The sequence below is a fragment of the Sus scrofa genome, chromosome 4 (assembly GCF_000003025.6).
Source record: "Sus scrofa isolate TJ Tabasco breed Duroc chromosome 4, Sscrofa11.1, whole genome shotgun sequence".
NCBI lineage: Eukaryota > Metazoa > Chordata > Mammalia > Artiodactyla > Suidae > Sus > Sus scrofa.
This window is the reverse complement of record NC_010446.5, coordinates 104015492-104039158: the sequence shown is the minus strand read 5'-3', so window position 1 is coordinate 104039158 and position 23667 is coordinate 104015492. Positions and strand designations below refer to the sequence as shown.

At 45.6% G+C, this 23667-nt stretch overlaps 1 long non-coding RNA gene across 1 annotated transcript in view; it reads right to left on the bottom strand.

Annotated features, from left to right (window-relative positions):
• Positions 946–23667, bottom strand: part of LOC106510184 — a 44491-nt gene continuing 21769 nt past the window's right edge. The window contains exons 2-3 of the long non-coding RNA XR_001308409.2: positions 4240–4416; positions 946–3888 (exon numbers count right to left, since the gene is read on the bottom strand). This is a non-coding gene — a long non-coding RNA (uncharacterized LOC106510184). The remainder of the gene's footprint in view (positions 3889–4239; positions 4417–23667) is intronic.

The window sequence follows — 23667 nt, the reverse complement described above, 5'->3', positions numbered from 1 at the left end:
ATTCTATCCATTAACTTAATTTTTCTGGGAATTAGTCTACTTCTTCATTCATTCCACAGAGATTGATTGAGCAGTTACTGTGGGCCAGACACTGTGCCAAGTGGAGGAGACGCACAGACGGGGCAGGCCTGCCTTCCAGAAGATGCCAGGTCGTGGCTATGGTTGAGAAGATGCTAATAGGATGAGACGGATACTGCGGGAGAAGCAGGCCAGGGACCTATAGAGCCTAGAGCTGGAGCTGGGGAAGGCGCTGTGGAGGAGGAGCCATGGGAGGTTAAGTCTTGAAAATGAGCTCAAGTTATCCCAGCGTTGGTCTGAGACCAGCACAACGTTCACAGCATTGTGGGAGCGGGCAAGACCCATACGTGGTCAGCAACTCTTAATGATTATTATGAGATAATAATCATTCAAAATGTTATTAGCCATTATCATAATTTTATAGGTGAAAAAGCATTTTATTTAATTATTATTATTACTACATTTTTGCTCGTGCCCACAGCATGTGGAAGTTCCCGGGCCAAGGACTGAACCTGAATCACAGCCATAACCAGAGCCACAGTAGGGACAACACCAGACCCTTAACCTGCCAAGCCACCAGGGAACTCCAAAAAGGCATTTAATTTTAATTTTTAATTTTTTTTATTTTTTGGCTTTTTACGGCTGCACCTGTGGCATATGGAAGTTCCCAGGCTAGGGGTCGAATCAGAGCTGCAGCCGCTGGCCTACACCACAGCCACAGCAACAGAGGATCTGAGCCACATCTGTGACCTATCATGGCAATGCCAGATCCTTAACCCACTGAGGCCGGGGATCAAACCCGCATCTTCATGGATACCAGTCAAGTTCATTACCCTTGAGCCACGGGGTATGGGAACTCCCCGAAAAGACATTTTAGTACCAGAAATTTTTTAAAAAGAAAGAAAAAGCAATCAGAAGCGTGTAATCTCAGAAAAAAGAATGTCCTGTACTTGGTATGAATTTAACTTGGTGAAGAATGCATCGCATTGTTCTTGTTTGTCCCATTTTGCTACAGATTCATGAAAACATGAGTCTTAGAGCTGCAGCGGGGAGAGAAGCTGGGGTAGGCTCCACAGCAGAGGAACAAGGAGAAAGGTCTGGAGGCATCTGGGACTTTTTCGGGTGCCCTGAATTTGGGGGAGGGAGGGGACTAGAGCCAACTAGCCCCCAGGGCTATGTCATGACCTTCCTGGGCCTGGGATGTCATTTCCCTGGGCGGGGGGGTGTCAGGGCTTCCTCTACAAAAAAATTATGAAATACATTTCATGACTGTGTTGGCATAAAGAATGTAATCTTTGACCCTAACAACTCATTTTTCCCTGACGTTAAAAGAAATTAAAACATGTTTGCAGGCCCTCAAAGTATTATGGGCCTAAGATGCTTCATCCACTGTGCCTGGCAATCCTAAAATTGGGGGCAGCATCCAGGGAGGTGGGATGCCAGAGGACCTCTGTGGCAGCATCGGACCCCTACTGTTTCTGTCTGTGGAAAAGTCTGGCCCTGCCTGGGGAGCAGGTGCATCAGAGGAAAGCTAAGGACTGGAGTCGCAAGGGGGCCAAACACCGTGGTCTGTGGATCTGATACACAAGTATAGCCAAGACTGGGTGCCCCAGAGGGCAAAGGGCCACCTGCCAACGGCCAGCAGCACAGGCTGGCCCCTTCCGGCTTCAGGGACAAGAAGCAGCAGGGTCCAGCCCTTCCTAGAAATTCTGCCAGATGGTCTAGCATCCTGGGCTTGGCCTGGTCTTCGTTTTATCAGCCAGGGCCAGACCAAGCCTTTAGTTCAGAGCCCCTCCCTCCACCACCATCTTCCCCTGAATACCACCTCTATTGTGGGCTGGATAAACTAAGGCTAGATTTTAGTCCCCTTTTTCTTTTCTTTTTTGGCCCCCCCATATGGAGTTCCTGGGGCCAAGGATCAGATCCAAGCTGCAGTTGCAACCTACTCTGTAGCTGCAGCAACACTGGATCCTTAACCCACAGTGCCCCGCCGGGGATCAAACCTGTAACCCAGAACTCCAGAGATGCCATGGACCCCCTTGCGCCATGGCAGGAACTCCACCTTGTCCTTTTTTTCTCTAAGTCTCAGGTGTGTCTTCATGGGAGTTAGGCACTGGGGCTGTGACTGGTGCTTTTTTCCTTACTTCTGCTTCAAGGAAATGCAGGACTGGAGGGTAGGGATCAAGGTCATTCAAATGCACAGGGCATTTAAGGTCACTGGTATGGGGAGGATGGCGAGACGGGAACCCACCCAGAGAGAATCACAGGGAAGCTGAAGTGGAGCCTCCAGCCTGCCCTCACCATTGCTGTCTGAGAACACACGCTTCCTCCTCTTTAAAGCGCTTTCAGTGGGGTTTTCTGTTTCTGCAGCTAAATGTGAGCTGACAGAGCACACTCACTTGTAGGTGACGAAATGAAGCCCTAGCAGCAGAATGGTTTTGCCAAATGACACTCAGCTAGTACATGCCTCGGGTGCTGGATCTTGAGGGCTTGATTCTCAGCCCTGTATGTCTTGGTACCCTCTGCTGCTCTCCTAGGGGAAGAGAAAGGGGATCCTGAGCCTTGGTGCACCCCCTGGCCCCCCTCTTCTGCTCACAGAGCAGAGACGGCCAGACGGAAGGAAGGTGGCCAGGGACACTTATCCAGGTGGTCCCTTCCTCCCAGGCAGCTGAGTGATGGGCATTTCAGGCTAGGGAGCAATTTCATTAAGTTTGGCCTGATCACATGGTCAGATGCAGGGGGTACACAGCTGATCAGCCCCCCGCATGAACAGACTATCTGGTGGCCCCAAAGTGCCCCCTGTAAATACGAATCCCATGCCCAGGTTTCAGAGAGATGGACTGGGTGCGTGAAAGACTGAATGGCTCCGGGAACGGGGATGAATGGGTGGGAGGAATCGACTGAACTTGGGGCCAGAGAGCAGGCGCAGTGTAGTGAAGATGGAGACTCGGCAGCCTGCTGTGAATGAGAAGTGCGGCAGCAATTAGGCAGGAGCTTTTGCAGACCCAGAAAGGACAGGTGAGCTAAGCGGCCCGGTTCCAGGTGTGGGCTTGACACTGAGGACTGTCACCCTCGACACAGGCTGGGAAGTGAGGCACCGGGTCATCCATGTGGCGAGCAGGGCCCAGCGTCGGACCCACTCAAAGTCCACCTATGTATATACACATACACACGTGAAAGTCAAGAATTCTAAATCCTTGGCTGCTAATTGTCCCGTTTCACCTTAATTTAGCTAGAGAAGGCTGATGCAGCCTATATTAGCGGTGGTGGGGAAGGGGGTGTGTGTGTCTGTGTCTGTGTGTGTCTCTGTGTGTATGGAGGGGGTGGCGGGAGGAATGTGGCATTTTTGCCAACATTAGCCTTTTTTTTTTTGGTCTTTTTTTTCCCCCTGCTGTTCTCCACCCCTACAATAAGCTGAGGCAGTGTAAGTTACAATTTATTAGCTGGTTGCTATGGGTTACACCAGTGCTCCACAGATATTCCCTTCAGAAATAGTAACATTTAATGTAATGTAAAACAGAACTACTGTATCACCACTTGGTTGGCTTCTGCTGGCTTGCAATATTATAGCCTTCCCTGCTGCGCCTGAAGCCTCGGGAAATTAGCTGCTGCCATTATTTTATTATGATGATGGGTGTTGGCCATAACCCTTGTTTCATGAAAAAGAGAGCTTGCAACCCAAGGGTGTCTGCAGGATCCGGGGTGCCGACTTGCAGGACCATGCAGTGCCTGGGGACAGAGTGTTTCTTTCATCTTCCTGTTCATTATTTAAGGCAGTCTTCTCGAAGCCGAGTCCCTGTGAGCCTGAGGCCACTTACCATTTCAGGGAAGCCAGTCATAACTATTGATGGGCTTTATTTATTTTGCCATCTGTGTAAAATTCATAGCGGGCTGGTTAACAAAAATTTGTGGGCTGGTAAATTTTTAGGATAATATTTAGCTGGAAGGGTGATTTCAAAGGGATTCACTGGGAGGTTGCAACTCCGGCTATCGTCATTCCACTTAAAATAAACCCAGTATCGGAAAGATTGGTATTTCCAGGTCACCCACGGGCTCCGTTTTCTGCCCACAGTCTCCATCCACCACCCACCTCACAACTACTCACCCAGAGCCCACCTTGGGCCAACTGCCTCTCACGAACTCCTCCCTCCTACTCCCGGAGTGTGTTTCTCACAAGTGGGTTACTGGGTCGGATTCTACCTGCATGCTTGTAGGGTTTACCTCTGTCGCCGGAGTGCTCTGGTGGTAGAGAGAATACGGGATCTGGAGCCAGAAGGTCCAAGTTCAAAGCCTGACTGCCACTCTCTGGCTGCATGACCTTGGGCAAGTCACCACTAATGGGAGCCTCAGTTTCCATATTGTAAAATGGGTTAACAGCGTTTCCCTTGCATGCATAACCTGTGGATGGGGGGAGAGCTATGTTAAATCACTTAGCACAGCGCCTGGCTCACTGTTTAAAAAGTGGTCCTGCTTACTCTTTAACTGGAACTCTTTTCTGGAACGTGGCACGTTTGCGTTCACTCTGCCTGAGAGACTCTTGGCCAGCTTGGCCGTGCAGGCAACTCCTGCTTGTTGTTCAAGACTCAGCCCACATATGACCTCTCTTGTAGTCACCCTCCACTTTCCCCTTCAGACACTTGTTCCTCCTGCTCTGAGCACCTCAGGTGCCCCTGCGGTAACAGTTCCCATTGTGGCTCAGGGGGTAATGAACCCGACTAGTATCCATGAGGATGCAGGTTCAGTCCCTGGCCTCGCTCAGCAGGTTGAGGATCCAGCGTGGCTGTGAGCTGCGGTGTAGGTTGTCAACGTGGCTCAGATCCCCTGTTGCTGTGGCTGAGGCCCGGCAGCTATAGCCTGGAAACCTCCATATGCCTCAGTTTCCATCCTAAAAAGCAAAAAAAGGAGGGGGGGCATTTATTACGCCCAAGAACAGGAATTATTGTTGCTCAGTAACGCCATGGAAGACCTGGGTTCTTCAACTGCACTAGGTGTCATATCCAGACCAAATGGCAGGATCTGGAGCTCCTGTCATGGCTCAGCCAAAAATGAATCTGACTAGCATCCATGAGGATGCAGGTTCAATCCCTGGCCTTGTTCAGTGGGTTAAGGATTCAGTGTTGCCATGAGCTGTGACGTAGGTTGCAGATGCAGCTTGGATCTGGCGTGGTTTTGGTGTAGGCTGTCGGCTGCAGCTCCAATTCAAGCCCTAGCCTGGGAACCTCCATATGCCGTGGGTATGGCCCTGAAAAGACAAAAGACAAAAATGCTTGTTTTATGAAGGGAAACCCTCTTTTACAACCTCCGAGCCTCGCATACCTTCTGCTCACCTTCTGGCCAGAGTTACGTCATGAGCCTTTTCTGAAGCCAGTTTCTCGCACAGGGGAAGACACCACAGCAGCCCAGTGAAACTCGTGGTTGTGAGTAGGACGGGCCACCAAACACAACTGAGGTTCTGGTAAGAAGGAGGGAGAGGCTTGGGGGTAAGAGTATCTTGGATAAGCGACCGTGGAGCTGGCTGCAGTGGCTGTTGGTTCATTCATTTATTCATTCAACAGATACTTGTTAAAAATGCCTACCATGCGCCAGGCATGGTGCTGGAAGCTGTGGGCAATTGCGAACAAGAAACAAAAGCCTCTTTCCCCCAAAGGAGATAGCATGCCGGTGGGGAACGGGACAGTGAAGAGGTAAACAGATAAACAGGAGAATTACAGATTGTTGTGAGTGTCAAAAAGGAAATAAACTGGGCAGTAGAACAGAGAGTGAACAGGGGCCATACTAGTCTGGGTGGTCAGGGAAGGCCCCTCTGAGAAGGTGACATTTGATGGGAGAGGGAGCAAAGGTCAGGAGAGGATCAGGAGGGAGAGTCCTCCAGGTAGAGTGACAGCAAGTGCAAAGGGCCTGAGGCAGGAATGAGGTGACTGTGTGGCTGGAGCAAAGTCTGTGCTTAATGACAGATCAAATGTTGCTCCTGGAACCCAGCCCAGCTCCCACCCCAGGCTGGAAACAGATCATTGGCAACAACTCCGGCTTCCCAAAGCCTCTCCTGCCCGGACTTGCGCCCCACCCAGGTCAAAGGCACAGCTGCCAAGGCCACAGGACAATAGGCTCAGCTGTGGGCTCAGCCTATGAAGAGAGGAAAAGCCACCATGATTCTGAGGAAGGAGCCATATGTGGGGTCAAAGGCTTCTGCCTAATTTGTGTGGCAGAGATTTCCTCAGCCACATCCACCTGATGAACAGCCAGGTGCAAGGTAACCACGGGACTGCCTTCTGTGTGTGTCTGTGTCCCCTGTGGGCTTACAGGCTCCTGCATTCATGGCAGGTGGGCCCAGCTGCTCCGACTGCGCTGGGAGCCCGGACGAGGCCGCTGTGGGGAGTGACAGCTCTGAGTGACATGAGGAGGCAGGACTGGAGTTCTGGGCTGTTGGCGTAGAATCTCTCCCACTTCTTCCTTCCTTTCTTCCCCTTTCTTATTTTCTTTCCTTCCTTCCTTTTTCTCTCTTTCTTTCTTTCCTTTTCTTTCTTTCATAAATGAATGAACCAACAGCCACTGCAGCCAGCTCCACGGTCGCTTATCCAAGATACTCTTACCCCCAAGCCTCTCCCTCCTTCTTACCAGAACCTCAGTTGTGTTTGGTGGCCCGTCCTACTCACAACTACGAGTTTCACTGGGCTGCTATGGTGTCTTCCCCTGTGTGAGAAACTGGCTTCAGAAAAGGCTCATGACGTAACTCTGGCCAGAAGGTGAGCAGAAGGTATGCGAGGCTCGGAGGTTGTAAAAGAGGGTTTCCCTTCATAAAACAAGCAGCAGGTCCTGCCATTTGTCTTTTGTCTTTTTATGGCCACGCCTGCAGCGCATGGAAGTTCCCAGGTTAGGGGTCAAACTGGAACTGCACCTGCCGGCCTACACCACAGCCACAGCCTCGCTGGATCCGAGACATGTCTGCAACCTATGTCACAGCTCACGGCAACGCCAGATCCTTAACCCATGCGTGAGGCCAGGGATCAAACTCGCATCCTCATGGATACTGACTGGGTTCATAACCCTGTGAGCCACAATGGGAACTCCTTCTGCAACTTTTCTGTAGCCACTTTCTAGGTGGGCGTGAGGAGTGATGGATAGCTGGGGTCCCCAAAACTCCACAATTTTGGAAACTTGTTATTCCTCTTCTTTTTCACTCTTCTTGCCTACAGTGAAAACCTCTTCCTCGATTTTCTCCTGCATCTGCCAGGTTCAAGCCAATCTCACCCATCACAGCCCAGCCAGGCCAGAGCAGCAGGTCCTTGTCCCCCTCGTCCCCTTCCCTTTCCTCCTCCTCCTCCCTCTGTCAGCTGTAACAGCAGGCAGGCCACCAGGCTTCATCTGGCGACTGGTCTCTTTGCCGCCCTCTTCCAGGCCGCCCCCTCCGCAGATCCATTTTAAGGCTTGTTTTTCTTATAAACTAGTGTAGGCTCACCAAGGGTCCAAGTGAGGCCACACTGACATCACCACCCTGTCCCTGCTCGCTGCCCCAGGACACCAGCAGGCTTGGGGTGTCTCACACCCCCAGCATCTCTGGAAGTCCCTGTGATATCTCACCCACATGTGCAAACTGCTGCGCCTTCCCGGACCTTTGGCTCTTGGCAATCAGCCTGGGAGGAATAAGAAAACAGCTCCCTGCCCCGGTGTGACAACACTGCAGGGCCCCAGAACACGTGGCTTGGCATCTGGAGGCTGGGAGGTGGGTGAGACCCCCAGCCATCAACTTGCCTCCTAGGTGGCTGGTTGCAGTGGAGACCATCACACCAGCCCCACAACTACCGCCTCCTCCTGGCTTGGCCCGTGCCTCGGAGTCTGCCAGGCTCCTTTCTCCTTGAGGTTAAACCATCTCTGCGTTTGACTTTTGTCACAAATCCCCTGCCTCCTTCCCCTCCCTGTCCCGGGTTTGCAGGCAACCACAGTTGTCAATACAGCAGGTTTCTGTATGACTGAATCCCTTTGTGGTACAGCAGAAATGATCACAACATTGCAAATCAATCAACCAATAAATTGACTGCAAATCAATCAACCAATAAATTGATTGCAAATCAATCAATAAATCTATACTTCAATAAAACTTTAAACATGGGAAAAGAAACATCTCTGAGTTCTCAGAACTTTTGGATTTATGACACATGAGGTAGAATAATAATAAAATGCTAAAATGGATTAAATATATACATACGTACATAAGATACATATATACATACAGCGGGGTTCTTTCTCTGGAGCTCCAGAATCACTCCATCGTCCAGACATCTCTGAGTCTTGGCTCTAGTCAAGCCTACTATAGAATAGTAAAGAGCAAAGGGAGTGTGGGGTCCCTAAGAACAACTGCCTCATTCTACAGATGAACCCACAGAGGTCTGGAGAGGGGAGGTGGTGGAACTCAGGACAAGGACCAACTCAGGAAGTCAAGGCAGGACAGGCGAACCACATCTCCCGACTTCCAGTCTGGGTCTCTGGTCCCTGGCTTTTCTGTCCTCTCCCATTCAGGGTCTTACAAAAGTCCCTTTAGCTTGGGGCACCTCTTCCTTCAGCCCTCTGCCAGCCTTGCATGACATCTGATCAGGGGTTTAGCCGCATGTGGCACCGCTGGCCTGTCTTGAAGATAAAGACCCCTCTGAGCACATGCAGAAGAATCAATACATATTTATTGAATCAGATTAAGGCATAATTTGCTATTTTCTTATTCTATGGTATGTTAATAAGACTCCTGTGAAAACAAAAGTGCACATATTCTGCCTAAACAATTAGGTTAAACTAATTACGATCATTGTTTACTACACCAGACTTAGAGCTTCTGATGATGAACACCTCATAGGAACCTATAGCAACTCCAGAAACTGTGCTCTGTACCCCATTTGGGGAAATGCATGGGGGGGGCATACAAATGGGAGGCTTCCCTGATCCCCAACCAGTGCCTTCTGTTTCCCTAGTCCAGTGAGAGCCCTGATAAGGTCTCAGGCATGCAGGATTCCTCCTCCCTGGTGAGGCTCCCTCCACATGGCCTCGGGGCTGCCGTGGGGCAGGGTGGAGCTCAGGTCACCCAGTGTGCACAGGAGGGGCTTCTGGAGCAGGTGAGATCCTTCTCCTCCTTGTTGCCAGCTTCCTGGAGCAGAGTTTCAGGAAGCCAAACGGGCTTTTGGCCCAAGAGACCAGACATGAAATGAAACCTGTTTTCCAATGGGCGTTCTTCTGGCTTTTCCTTCAAGTGGGATTTTGACCGTAGGATTGGGTTTAAACATTGAATTTCAATTTTGTACACACACACCAAGACGCCCCGGGCAACGGGGGTGTTTGAAATGAGCACCAGCCCAAGTCCTCTACCTTCCAAGTGTTCGATTAAGCTGCTTAGGTCTGTTTCCACCATCCTGTCTTTCAAATATTTATGTGGCAGATTATAGGCAAGCTTCAAAGGCAAGGAAATGCAAATCTGTTCTATAAATCATGGAATAACACAGCTGCTATCTTCCTCAGAGTGACAGCTTCTGAATGCCAGCATTTCTGCCTGCAGAAGGGGTGGTGGGAGGTGGGCTTCTTGCTCTCAGCCAGGCCTGGGGTGGGTGTGTGTGCGTGTGTATGTGTGTGTGCACGTGAGCGCTCGAAGTGGGGGAGAAAGTAGGAAAGTCTAACAATATTTGCCTTTTTGAAGAACAGCAGGTTTTATTTTTTGCTTTTTAATTTCCCAGCAGCAAGGGAGTTAATTTCTTCCATGAACCCTAACAAACTGTGGAGGGACAGAACCCCTCCAAGGATCTGAGGCACCCAGGAGACCAGGGATGGGGGTGGCTTTCAGTTTGGGGGAAAACGTACTTAGTATGTGAAGTAAGGGCGGGGTTGGGGGGGGAGAAATCAACAAGCAATAACTTTGAGAATTCCAAAATGAATTTAATTTAGTTGAAATGAGTAAAAAGGAAATTGTGCATTGCAAATAGTTATGCACATTAAGCTCTGCCCCAGGGTCTTTACAATCTGCCAGGAGAGGCCCCAGGGTGCTGAAGATTAGACTTTGGTGGGCTCTTTGCAGCTGTTGCCATGAACACATGGATTCGGTACACTGGTGTTCAGTGACACCGTCCCATCCATCAAGACCAGCGCCGGGGTTTATGGTCCTTGTCCAGCAGCTGGTTCTGCCTGGGGTCCTCCTGCGGAAGCACCTGAGGAAGGCTACACTCAACAGGGTGCAGAGGCCCCAGGGATGTGCTGTATGTGAGGAAGCATGCAGAGGGGCGGGGGTGGGGAAGGCTTGCTGGGTATTAGTCAGAATTCTGCTGCAAGTGACTCCAACTCACTTAGGCAAGAAGGGAATTTTCTGGGTCACAGAAAGGCGTGTTGAATAACCAAATCATGGGAAAAAAGGCGGATGAAGTTGGGCTTGGGAATAGCTGGAACAGCTGGAACACTGCCAGGGCTCTCTTGCATTACCTGTCTTTAAATTTCCTCTGTGCTCGTTCTAACATGGTTGGCAACAGCTAGCAGATTCTGTACCTAACACCTTTACCGCTATAGAAACTACACCATACCTGACAACGTCTGCCACTATCAAGTCCTATTTTGAGTTGTCCCCAGGAACATGATTTGCCCAGCTAGAATCAGGTTGCATGCCCAGACCAATCAATGGTAGGGAGGGGGCACGGGGTCCTATAAAAATCTGGCAGTTGTTATATACCTGATATTGATAAGAAGAGGTCTTTTTAGACAAAGTAGTGGGTAACCACCTATAACAGCCAGGAGAGGGCTGGAAAAGGGGCCAGGGAAAGATAATGTGATGAATGAGCTACATACTGGCATTCCACTGCCTTCTTCCTTGAAACTCAGTGTTCCACGGAATTCCTTAATGACACTCAATTCTCCTGGTTCTTCTTCTCCCTGATAGCTCGTATTCTTTCTCCTTGATTGGCCTGGATCCTCCTCTTCTCTGCATTAAGGATCTCTTCAAAGCTCTAGGCCCTTTACAATCTTGCCTCTAGAGGACACCACAGACTCCTTCCCTCCATGCATAAAAATCACTCCCTGACACAGCCTTCCCCTTATCTTCAAGCAGAAATCTACACTTGAATTTCTATTAGCTACGCAAAGCGTGCTCCTTGAATCGGCCATTTCGGAATCACCTGGAAACTTCCTGGAACTGCAGAAACTTGGGACTTGCCCCCGAACTACTGAATCAATCTACATTCCAGCAGGATGACCTGGCAAGTTCATTAATCTGAAACTCATTGCTTTAAGCAGTTGCAAACTGAACTCAAAGCCTTTCTGCTCCTGACAGCGAAATAAATATTTCCTCACAATTTTCCCATGAGGTCAAAAGCAACTACATCTAAAAACTCAGATTTCCTTGGTGGCCTAGGGAAGGACCTGACATCACTGCTGTGGGCAGGGTTACGATGACTTCGTTCGTGCTATGAGTGGGGCTCAATCCCTGGCCTGAGAACTGAATGCTACAGGTGCAGTTCCCCAAAAAACTGTAAAAACCCAGATTCACAATAATCCTCAGAATTACTTTTTTCAATACTTGTCTTCACTATCTATATCCAATCCATCACCAGTTTATACCTATTCCATTGGGCTGCTTTTCCTAACCACCTATAAAGACTCTACTAAATGCATTTGCCACTTAGTCATAAAATGGGCCTAATACCCCTCTGCCTAATTTACATATTTACATACTATACAAATTTAACATACAATTATTTTTTTAAATTTCTTATTATAGTTGATTTATAATGTTCTGTCAGTTTCTGCTGTAGAGCAGTGACCCAGTCATACGTATGTATTTACACATTCTTCTTATCATATTATTTCCCACCATGTTCCATCACAAGAGATTGGATAGAGTTCCCTGTGCAACAGAGCAGGACCTCATTGCTTATCCACTCCAAATGCAATAGTTTGCATTTACTAACCCCAAACTCCCAGTCCATCCCACTCCTTCTCGCTTCCCCTCCCCCTTGGCAACCCTAAGTCTATTCTCCATGTCCATAGGTTTGTTTCTTTTCTGGATATAGGTTCATTTGTGCCATATAGTAGATTCCACATATGAGTGATAGCATACGATATTTGTCTCTTTCTGACTTGCTTCACTTAGTATGAGAGTCTCTAGCTAATCCATGTTGCTGTCATGCACAATTATTTTCATCCTGGTACGAGAAGTTTTCACCACAGCTTTGTGAGCAGTTGTGAGGGATATTACAAACAATATATTATTATCTACAAGGTATCATAATTTATGAACAATTTATATTTTCAAATATATTAGATGGGATTACAGATTATTTCTAAAATTATATTCACTAACCTGCATTCTAATATGCTATAATGAATAGCAGAGAAAGTGGTAGAATAAAACCTACTGGACCAGGAATGTTTTTTTTTTCTTTTTTCTTTTTAGGGCTGCACCCATGGCATATGGAGGTTCCCAGGATAGGGGTCGAATCAGAGCTGCAGCTGCCGTCCTATGCCACAGCCATGACAACGTGGGATCCGAGCTGCATCTGAAACCTACACCACAGCTCACGGCAACCCCAGATCCTTAACCTAACCCACTGAGCAAGGCCAGGGATCGAACCTGCATTCTCATGGATAACAGTCAGATTCGTTTCTGCTGAGCCATGACAAGAACTCCTGGACTAAGAATTCTTACATATAGGCATCATCTATCACAGGGGTCAGAAAACTCTGTAAAAGGCTAGATAGTAAATATTTTAGGCTTGGTGGGCCATATGGTCCCTGCCACAACTACTCAACTTTACCATTATAGTGAAAAAACAGCCAGAGACAATATATCTTGATCACTGTAGCTTTATAACTCTTGAATTCAGACAGTTTACGCCGTCCTTTTTTTTTTTTTTTTTTTTTTCTTGTCTTTTTAGGGCCGTACCTGTGGCATATGGAGGTTCCCAGGCTAGGTGTCATGGAGCTGCAGCTGTCAGCCTATACCACAGCTACAACAACATGGGATCCAAGCTGTGTCTGAAACCTACACCACAGCCCACGGCAACGCCGGTTCCTTAACCCACTGAGCGAGGCCAGGGATCGAACCCACAACCTCATCGTTCCTAGTCACATTTGTTTCCTCTGCACCACGACGGGGACTCCTATGTTCTCCAATTTTGAATTTCTTGTTCAGAATTGTTTTGGCTAATACAGACTCTTTTCATTTCCATATAAATTTTAGGTTTAGCATGATCTTAAAAAAACAAGAAATCTGCTCAGATTTTGATTGGGATCGTAATGACTCCACTTACAAAGAATTAACAGCTTGACGATTCTGTCTTCCAATCCACAAACATGGTATATCTCTTCTTTTTATCATATACATTTTTTATTTGTAAATAGTTTCCAAAATGAAAATAGATTTACCAAAAAATGTTGCTCAATGAGGGGTGGGGGGTGTGCAAACCTTGTCCCTGGACCACCAGGATGGGAAAACCTTGGGCCCCCTCCCTGCTTTCTAGAGGAGGGCGATGTCCCATGGCCTGGGACCTCCCCTCCATCTTCCGGGGCAGGCCCCTCACCCGAGCAGAGGATCAGCACGCCAGGAAGAGGGGTGGGGTGGCGGGGGGCTGGTGTACTACTCAGAGATGAAGCTTTCCTTCTGTGGTCCCCACTTCTTGGAGTCAAAATAGTGTCCCCCCGAACTCAGAGTCATGGCCCTGGGCTCCTCATGCCTCTGGAACCATGTCATGAATTTGGTGTGGAATTGCCACGGCTGCTTTTTCTGGCCTTTGCCTGCCAGGTACTGCATCTTGGTGCCCTCTGCATAGACGAAGATGAAGCACAACTCCTCCAACCACAAGCGCTGACACAGTGTGGGGCATCATCTGCTGGTGCTAGGGATTTGGTCGGGGCTTCTGGGGAGGTACCACTGGGTAAGCTGGGAGTCTGAGGGATGGGCGTGTGGTGCCAGGTGGCCTCTTCTTGGCCTGCTGGTTGAGCTTTTCTTGGTGAGGGCTGCAGACCCCAGTGGACAGACACCCCACTATAGCCGTACGTTCACCTCTGACAGCTGGAGGGGGCGATGGGCCAGGACCAGGACTGCCGTGATGCTGCTCAGGATGATGTGGTGCTCAGTCAGGTGCAGTGTGGGCTAGCGTAGGTCCTCAGTGCCCAGGCAGAAGGCTGCCAGCTCTGCCATGGACTTCAAGGAGCTCACAGGTGGGGCCTTGATCTCCAGGGCAGTGCTGAATAATGCTGGTCTGCTGCGCAGAACACCAGCTGCCTCAGCCTCCCTGAAGGAGGCTCTGGGGAGTTGGGAGGAATCACCCGGAGTGATACCAGGAGCCAGCCCCATCTCCCACGTTGTTTCTTGAGCCTGGGGTCACTCAGCACAGCACTGAGTTCCTTTGAGGTGCTGGGAGGTAGGTTGTGGGGCCCAGAGGCTGGCTATTAAGTGTTTTTGCCCCCATTGCTGCTGAGAGCAGTTTTTTGTATACAGGTCTTGTATGTGTTTGGTTGAACTCCTTAAACATTTTATATTTTTGATGCTATTGAGAATTCCATTTAAAATTTTGTTTTCCATGTTTGTTGCTAGTATACAGACATATATTCATTTTGTATATTGATCTTGTATTTTGCAACCTTACTAAACTCATTAATGTAGGAGATTTTCATATATTTGCTAGTTTTTTGTTTGTCTGTTTTTGGCCTTTTTGTCTTTTCTAGGGCTGCACCTGTGGCATGTGGAGGTTCCCAGGCTAGGGGTCAAACTGGAACTGTAGCCGCCGGCCTACACATCCACAGCAACGCCAGGTCCGAGCCATGTCTATGAACTACACCACAGCTCCGGCAACGCCGGATCCTTTACCCACTGAGCAAGGCCAGGGATCGAACCCGCAACTCATGGATCCTAATTGGATTGTTTCCACTGCACCACGACGGGAACTCCTCTTGTTGGTTTTAAATGTAAGATTTGGAGTGATGTGCTCTCTTTCTTTACTGAGACTTATTTTTGTGTTTTTCTTCCCCCGACCTTGATCAGTCTTGTTAGAAGTTTTTTCCAGTGATTTTTTTCCCCAATGGATGAAATTTCAGATTTATCAGTTCTCTTTATTGTCTATTTTCTATTGCATTTATTTCCTTTATCATTTCCTTTCTTTTTTTACTGAGTTTTAATTTATTCTTTATTCTAGTTTCATAAGATAGAAGCTTAAATCATTGATTTTCAAAACTTTCCTCTTTTTCTAATGTAGGCACTAGTTACAATTTTCCTTTCAAGCATTTCTTTAGCTATACCCCACATATTTTGAAATCTGTAGCTATATATCTACTAAATATAATTATCATTTCCTAATTTCTGCAATATTTTCTAATTTGATTCATAGGTTATTTGGAAATGTGTTAAGTTACAAATATTAGTGGATTTTACAGATTATTTAAATTTATTGATTTCTAATGTAATTTCAGTGTGGTCTGATCAGAGAATATTCTCTGTATGATATGAACATTTTTAAACTTATTGAGGAATTATGTTACAGTACAATGGGTTAAGGATCCAGCATTGTCACAGCAGCACCTTGGGTCACTACTGTGGCATGGGTTTGATCCCTGGCTGGGGAAATTCCACATGGGTACAGCCAAAAATAAACAAACTTATTGGAACATGTTATATGGCCTCGTATGTGCTCTTCTGTGAATGCCAAGATAAATATTTTATATGTACTTGAAAACAATGTGTATTTTGCAGTTGCCATGTGGAGTGTTCTACAAATACCAATTAGGTTCCATAAATTGATAGTGCTGTTCAAGTCCTTTATACCTGGACTGCTTTTCTGTTTGTTTTGTAAATTACTGAGAAAGGAGTGTTGAAGTCTCCAAATATATGTTTGTATCTGTGTATTTCTCCTTTCAGTCCTATCCGTGTTTTCATTCTGTATTGGGGAGCTTTTGCTGGAAATACATTGAATGCTGTATATCTTCTTGATGAGTTGACACTTTCATCATGATAAAATATTTATCTCTGGAAGTATTTTTTGTCATGAAGAATGATTTGTGATGTCAAGGTAGCCACTCTAGCCTTCCTAAATTTGGTATTTGCCAGAAATGTCTTTTTCTATCCTTTAACTATATGTATCTTTATCATAAAAGAAAGTCTTCTAGAAAGCATGTAGTTGGGTCTTGCTTTTCTACCCAGGATGACAGTATATGCCTTTTAATAGTTGATTTTAGTGTATTTATAGTTAATGTAATTATTGATATAGCTGTGTTGACAGTTTCTTTGTTCATTTCTTAATTTTTTCCTTCTATTTCTTTTTTCTTTTGGATTGAAAACTTTTTAGTATTTCAGTTTATTTCCACAGTCCTATTAGCTATAACTTTTTTTTTTGAGATTGCTCTAGGGTTTACAGATTTTTTTTTTTTTTTTTTGGTCTTTTTGCCATTTCTTGGGCCGCTCCTGCAGCATATGGAGGTTCCTAGGCTAGGGGTCGAATCGGAGCTGTAGCAGCTGGCCTACGCCAGAGCCACAGCAACACAGGATCCGAGCCGCGTCTGCGACCTACACCACAGCTCACGGCAACGCCGGATCCTTAACCCACTGAGCAAGGGCAGGGATCGAACCCAAAACCTCATGGTTCCTAGTCGGATTCGTTAACCACTGAGCCGCGACGGGAACTCCCGGGTTTACAGATTTTAAATACCTTTAAATACTGTATCACTTTCACATAATGTAGAAACACACTTACTATCTTTTCTCTTTTCCTGTGTGGTTTTCATTGAGTTTATTCTATGTAGGATTCTCTGAATATCTGATTTTTTTTTTTTTTGGGTCTTTTTGCCATTTCTTGGGCTGCTCCTGCGGCATATGGAGGTTCCCAGGCTAGGGGTCTAATCGAAGCTGTAGCTGCCACCCTACGCCAGAGCCACAGCAACGCTGGATCTGAGCCGCGTCTGCAACCTACACCACAGCTCACGGCAACGCCGGATCCTTAACCCACTGAGCAAGGGCAGGGATCGAACCCGCAACCTCATGGTTCCTAGTCGGATTCGTTAACCACTGAGCCACAATGGGAACTCCTGAATATCTGATTTTTAATTTTATATTTTTTACTAAATTTGGAAGGTCACAATCTTTCTTTTTCAAGATTTCTTTTGTTGTTGTTGTTCCCAGGCTAGGGGTTGAATCAGAGCTGTAGCTGCCAGCCTACACCACAGCCACAGCAACGTGGGATCTGAGCCACAGCTGTGACTTACACCACAGCTTACAGAAACAGCAGATCCATAAGCCACTAAGTGAGGCCAGGGATCGAACCCGCATCCTCATGGATACTAGCTGGGTTTGTTACTGCTAAGCCACAACAGGAACTTCCTCAAGATTTTTATTTTTCTGTATTGCCACCCCTTCTCTCTTTTCCTTCTGGGAATTCTGTCTTATAAGTCACTGGGGCTCTTTTTGTTTGCTGGGGTTTTTTGTTTTGTTTTGTTTTTTTCCCCTCCAGTTTTTTCCCTACTATGTGCTTTAATCTTGATATTTTCTGTTTACTTCTAGTTTACTGATCTTTTCTTTTGTAATATACAATCTCATATTAAGCCTGCCTAGTGGATTTTTTACTTCAGGTATTGGCTTTTTGTTTTTTAAGCTCTAGAATATTTATTTATTTATTTATTTATTTATTTATTTATTTATTTAATTTTCAGCTACCTCTTCATTATGTTCATATTTTTCCTTAATTCCTTAAACATTTTTTTTTTCTTTTTCTTTCTGGCTGCATCTGCTGCATGCCAAAGTTCCTAGGCCAAGAATCAAACCTGCACCACAGCAGTGACCCAAGCCACTGCAGTGACAATGCTGGGTTCTTAGCCCACTGTGCCACAGTGAAACTCCCCTTAAACATATTTACAGTGGTTGTTGTAAAGTCCTTGTTTGCAAAAATTTCCATAGTTTCCATCTTTGCCATTTCTAGATCCTGCTCTATTGACTGATTTTTCCCTTCGTTATGGGTTATGTTTTCTGGTTTGGGGCATGTCTAGTAATTTTGATTAGATGCTGACTACTGCAAATGTTAACATTGTTTCATTTTCTTGTGTTCCTTTAAAGTGAGTTGAGTTTTGTTCTGGTAGGAAATTCCTTTAATTTCAGATCAATTTTATCCCTCTGAGGCTTTTTTGGGTTGGATCTAGAGTAGCCTTTGTTCTAGGACTAGTTTAACTCTACTAGTATGGTGTACTTTTTCTGGGATTTCACCTGAATGCCCCAGTTATTCAACAAGGTCTTTTCATTCTGGTTCATCTGAATTAAAATACCTTCTTTTTTTTTTTTTTTCTTTTTAGGGCCATACCTGCAGCATATGGAAGTTCTGAGGCTAGGGTTCGAATTGGAGCTTCAGCTGCTGGCCTACACCACAGCTGCAGCAACACTGGACCCAAGCCATGTATGTGACCCACATGGCAACGTTGGATCCTTAACCCACTGAGGAAGCCAGGGATCGAACTTGCATCCTCATGGATACTAGTCAGATTCGTTTCTGCTGCACCACAGTGGGAACTAATGCACCTAAAATATCATCTAGTTCTGTGTGAGCTCTGGTAGATGTTCAGTTTTAGCTCCTCCCAGCTTGTCTTTCTTTAATAGTTATTATATGCCTGGGTTTGTAGAGTTTCAGCCCAAACATGTGCATTATGCTATTCAGCCAAAGATTCACAGAGCTCTTCTGCAGATTTCTGGAGCTCTTTCTCTGTGTTGCTCTTCCACTCTGGCACTCGGCACCACACCTTCCAGCTGCCTCGGCCTTGCTGAACTCTAATCTCTGCCTCTTCTGCTCAGTGAGACTGCCATGCTCTGTGTGGATTCCCCCTCCCTGCATCACCATCCAGAAAATGTATTAAAATAAATGGCCAGGGTTATGGTAGGGCTCACCTCATTCAGTTCTCTTCTCTCAGGAATCCCAGTCCTGAAATGCCTGATGTTCCATATCTGAAGATAACGATTTCATATATTCTGTGTGGTTTCCTAATTGTTCATACGTGGTGGACTAGTTGTGTTCCAGTTACTTCGTCATGGCCAGAAACAGTCCCATTAAATTTTTGCTTTTATATGCTTTTTCATGAACACTCTGTTCCAGACAGTCTTAAGCTGTTTTCTTTATACAATTTGATGTTTATCAGTGTATTTAGACCTTATGTGCCTTCCTAGAATGCCCCTTCCCCTCTTATTTTTGTGGCTCATCTCTTACAAAGGCTATCTTAAAAATAGCCTTTCCAGAAATTTTTTTGTGCTTAATCTTGTCATCCCTTTTTATTCTCCAATCCTTGTAAGTATTTTCCACTACATTAAATTACACTTATGGCAAAAAGACTGAAATAATGCCATTTGCAGCAACATGGATGGACTTAGAGATTATTATACTGAGTGAAATAAGTCAGAAAGAGAAAGACGAAACCATATGATATCACTTGTATATGCAATCTAAAATAGGATACAGGGAATTCCCTTCATGGCTCAGCAGTTAAAGAATCTGACTAGGGTCCATGAGGATGAGGGTTCGATCCCTGGCCTTGCTCAGTGGATTAAGGATCCAGCGTTGCCATGAGCTGTGGTGTAGGTTGCAGATGCAGCTTAGATCCTGTGTTGCTGTGGCTGTGGCTCAGGCCAGCAGCTGAAGTTCAAACCCTAGCCTGGGAACTTCCATATGCCTCAGCTGCAGCCCTAAAAAGCCAAAAAAAAAATTATATATATATATATGATACAAATGGACTTATCTATGAAACAGAAGTAGACACGGATATAAAGAACAGACTTGTGGTTGCCAAAGGGAAGGGGGGTTGGGAGCGGGATGGAATAGAAGTCTGGGCTTAACAGAGATAAACCATTATGTACAGAATGGATAAACAACAAGGTCCTACTGCAGAGCACAGGGAACTATATTCAATATCCTGTGATAAACCATAATGGAAAAGAATATGAAAAAGAACGTGTGTGTATATATGTACATAAAACTGAGTCACTCTGCTGTACAGCGGAAACTAACATAACATCATAAACCAACTATACCTCAACAAAATAAATTTTTTAAAAAATGACACTTATGGCCATGGAGTTTTGAAAAAATTTTTGGCAGTTATTTTATCTTATTTTTATTTTTAGAGCCACACCTTTGGCATATGGAAGTTTCTGGGCTAGGGATCAAATTAGAGCTGCAGCTGCAGGCCTATGCCACAGACACAGAAACACTGGATCCAAGCCACATCTGCAACCCATGCCACAGCTTGCAGTAACACCGGATCCTTTACCAACAGGTCAAGGCCAGGGATCAAACCCAAATCCTCATGGACTATGTCAGGTTCTCAACCCACTGAGCCACAATGGGAACTCCTTGGCAGGTATTTTATGTGTGACTCTTTTGCTAATGATCATAAGCAGGAGCTTATAAGTGGGAAAAGCCTGTCTTCCATTGATTCTCATTGTTGCAAACCCACCTCAGCCAATTTGTTCCCAATTTGGTAAATATTGGTTGCCCACAATAGTTTGGTGCAGAGGCAACGTACCATGAAACAAATGAAGCTAAATATAAGAGATCTCATTTGATGGGCTTCTTCCAAGGCCCTGGGAGACTCCCTAGCAATCTGTTTACTTGGTAGATGTTTTTTTGTTTGTTTGTTTTTATTTATTTATTTTTGTCTTTTTGCCTTTTCTAGGGCCGTTCCTGTGGCATATGGAAGTTCCCAGGCCAGGGATCTAATTGGAGCTGTAGCCACCGGCCTACGCCAGAGCCACAGCAATGCCAGATCCGAGCCACATCTGCGACCTACACCAGATCCTTAACCCACTGAGCAAGGCCAGGGATAGAACCCGCAACTTCATGGTTCCTAGTCAGATTCGTTAACCACTGAGCCACAACAGGAACTCCTACTTGGTAGATGTTTTAATAAATTTTGGAAAGGTCAGATATTTGAACCACAATCAATTCAGGCACTCTCCTTCTTTTACGGATTTCTTTCAGCCAGTCTCTCCTTTTATCAGGTGGTGTTGAGTGGCTTTGAGGGAGGTAGCTAAGGAAAGCTGAGTTGGAAATATGTTTAGGTTGGTTTTAGTGGGATGTATCTGTGCGGTTTGAAAACATTTCCATATATAGTTAATTATTCCTACCTGTCCTGTGCAGGAATAATCTTACCACCCACTGGGCAAACTTACCCACTGATGCCACTGGAAAATATAAGACCAGAGAGCCTACGGCGACAGAACATGTTGCATGGCGCCCAGCACTGGATGCGGGAGAGGAAGAGAAACAAGCTCTTAACTGTGCAAACCCCAAAGCTAATCTGTGGAAAATTCTTCCAAGCAAGACATATAAAGTTGTGACTGGAGGATTCAGTTTTCATTAATTCTTAGTCAAGGAAATTCTGTCAGGAATATACTCTATATACAGTATATACAATTATAGACATTCCATGCATGTTTTTCTTTTTTGAAGAGATTATACAAAATTAAATTGATCAAAATTCCTTACTTATAGGGCACAAGTTCTGTGGAAGAACTATAGTGACCATATCCACTGAAGTTATGTATTTTATGAATTAAAAAAATTAAGAACACAAAAATACTTTTGATCAATCAAGTTAGAAGAAGATCTAATTATTTTATTCTCTCTAGAGAAAATATTTTGGGATAGCTGTCATATGAAGAGGCCATCAAGGAGTTCCCACTGGGGCACAGCAGGTTAAGGATCCGGCACTGCCTCTGCAGCAGCGTGGGTGGTTCCTAAGGTGCTGGTTTGATCCCTGGCTTGGGAACTCCCACATGCCATGGGTGTAGCAAAAAAAAAAAAAAAAAAAAAGGAAAGAAAGAGACCATCAGAGAGGATACAGCCCCCAAATGTAAGAATACATACTGTAGGGCTGTATCAGCCATTAATTCATAAAAAAAGATGTTGGGGTTTTTTTTTTTTTTTTTTGGATTTTTGTAACATTTACTTACTTTTAAAAAACCAAAATGTGCTATGATTTCATTTCTCATTCTGCCTAAATATTTACTTTTATACCTAATTTTGTGCTTGTAATTTTTAATGCTTTTTCTCAAAGCAGACCCTCGAAATGTTGAAGTCTGAGACCTCACAAATTTGGATTGAATTTTAGAGAGGTGAAGGTATTTGTTTTTCCCCTTCATAATCTTGCTACCAGTTTACAACAACGCAAAGGTTAAGTTAAATTCTGCTTCATATAACAAACATTAAGCAGGCCGAGAAACCATCCCAAAATCTGTTCTGTCATCTTAACGAAGACCCTATGTCCTTTCAGCTCTGACAGGACAGTTCATGGAAAGCTTATATGAAGCAAAACATATTCTACAGGCTGAATTCTGCTAACCATCCACCTGGAGTCAAACAAGAATCCCCTGAATCAGCCTCTCCACCCAGTACTCTTCAGGAATCGAGCCTGGGCAAAAAGTAAGCCCACGCTGGATTCTCGTATCCTGCCCTGACAATCTGGGGAGCCTCTCATTATATTTTCTCTAGAGAACATATTTCAGGAATTTTCTCTAATTCTCTTTTCTTGACCATGACTTGGGCCACCAACAAAAAGCCTTTGTATCATCCGCTATGGTAATTAGCAAGGTTCTGGAGATGATGAGAGCTGAAGAACTCAGAGTCCCTGCCTCTGGAGCACGGCTATTTTGGTAAATATTAGCTAACCACCCCTGGGGGTGCATTCCCAATTAGAGCAATCCTTGGGTGCAGATTAAATCTAAATGGCACACACATACAAATCGTGCTGGCAACCTGAGGCATTTCAAAGGGAAGTACACAGAATGTAACATGTGTCTTCTATTACAGTTGCCTTTGCATTGAGTCTCCAGCAGCCCAGGGTTCCTGTGGAGGGGGTGGCCCAGGAAAGCTTCCTCTACAGAAACTCTGCTATTGTCTATTCTACATATTGGGCTTCTGTGTGCTGCTTCCTTTGGGATAAATGAGGGTGGATCTGCTGTGTTTAAAGTGTTGAGAACCACTGCTCTTAAAAAAAAAAAAAAAAAAGAAGAAGAAGAAGAAGAAAAGAAATGGGAGTTCCCTTCATGGCTCAGTGGTTAACAAACCTGACTAGGGTCTATGAGGTTGTAGGTTCGATCCCTGGGCTCGCTCAGTGTGTTAAGGATTCAGTACTGCTGTGAGCTGTGGTGTAGGCTGCAGATGTAGCTGGGATCCTGTGTTGCTGTGGCTGTGGTATAGGTTGGCAGCTGTAGCTCCGATTAGACCCCTAGCCTGGGAACTTCCATATGCAGTGGGCGCAGCCCTAAAAAAAGCAAAAAAAAAAAAAAAAAAGAGAGAGAGAGAGAGAGAGAGAGAGAACCTTTGCTCTAGCACTAAACACCTGTCTCTCTGTCCAGTGCTGCTTGTTCCTATACTGAAAGGCCAAGGATGTGCTTGAGTTGGTTTATGCCAATGAAAATGTGGTTGGAGACTTGGCCTGAGCCAGCTGAGCTGGGTATGGAAGCTGCAATGTCATCAGATCTTCCTCTTCCCTCTACTCCCAGCACCATCATTTCTAACACATTTTCCCACCACATTTTATACACAAAAAGCTTTTTGCACTGGGGTCCAACGATCCATCACCAAGTTGTTAAGTCCAATGGTTAATTTTAAGTGTCAAAGAGATCAGGCCAGAAGGTACCCAGATAATGAATGAAATGAATGTCCTTTCTGA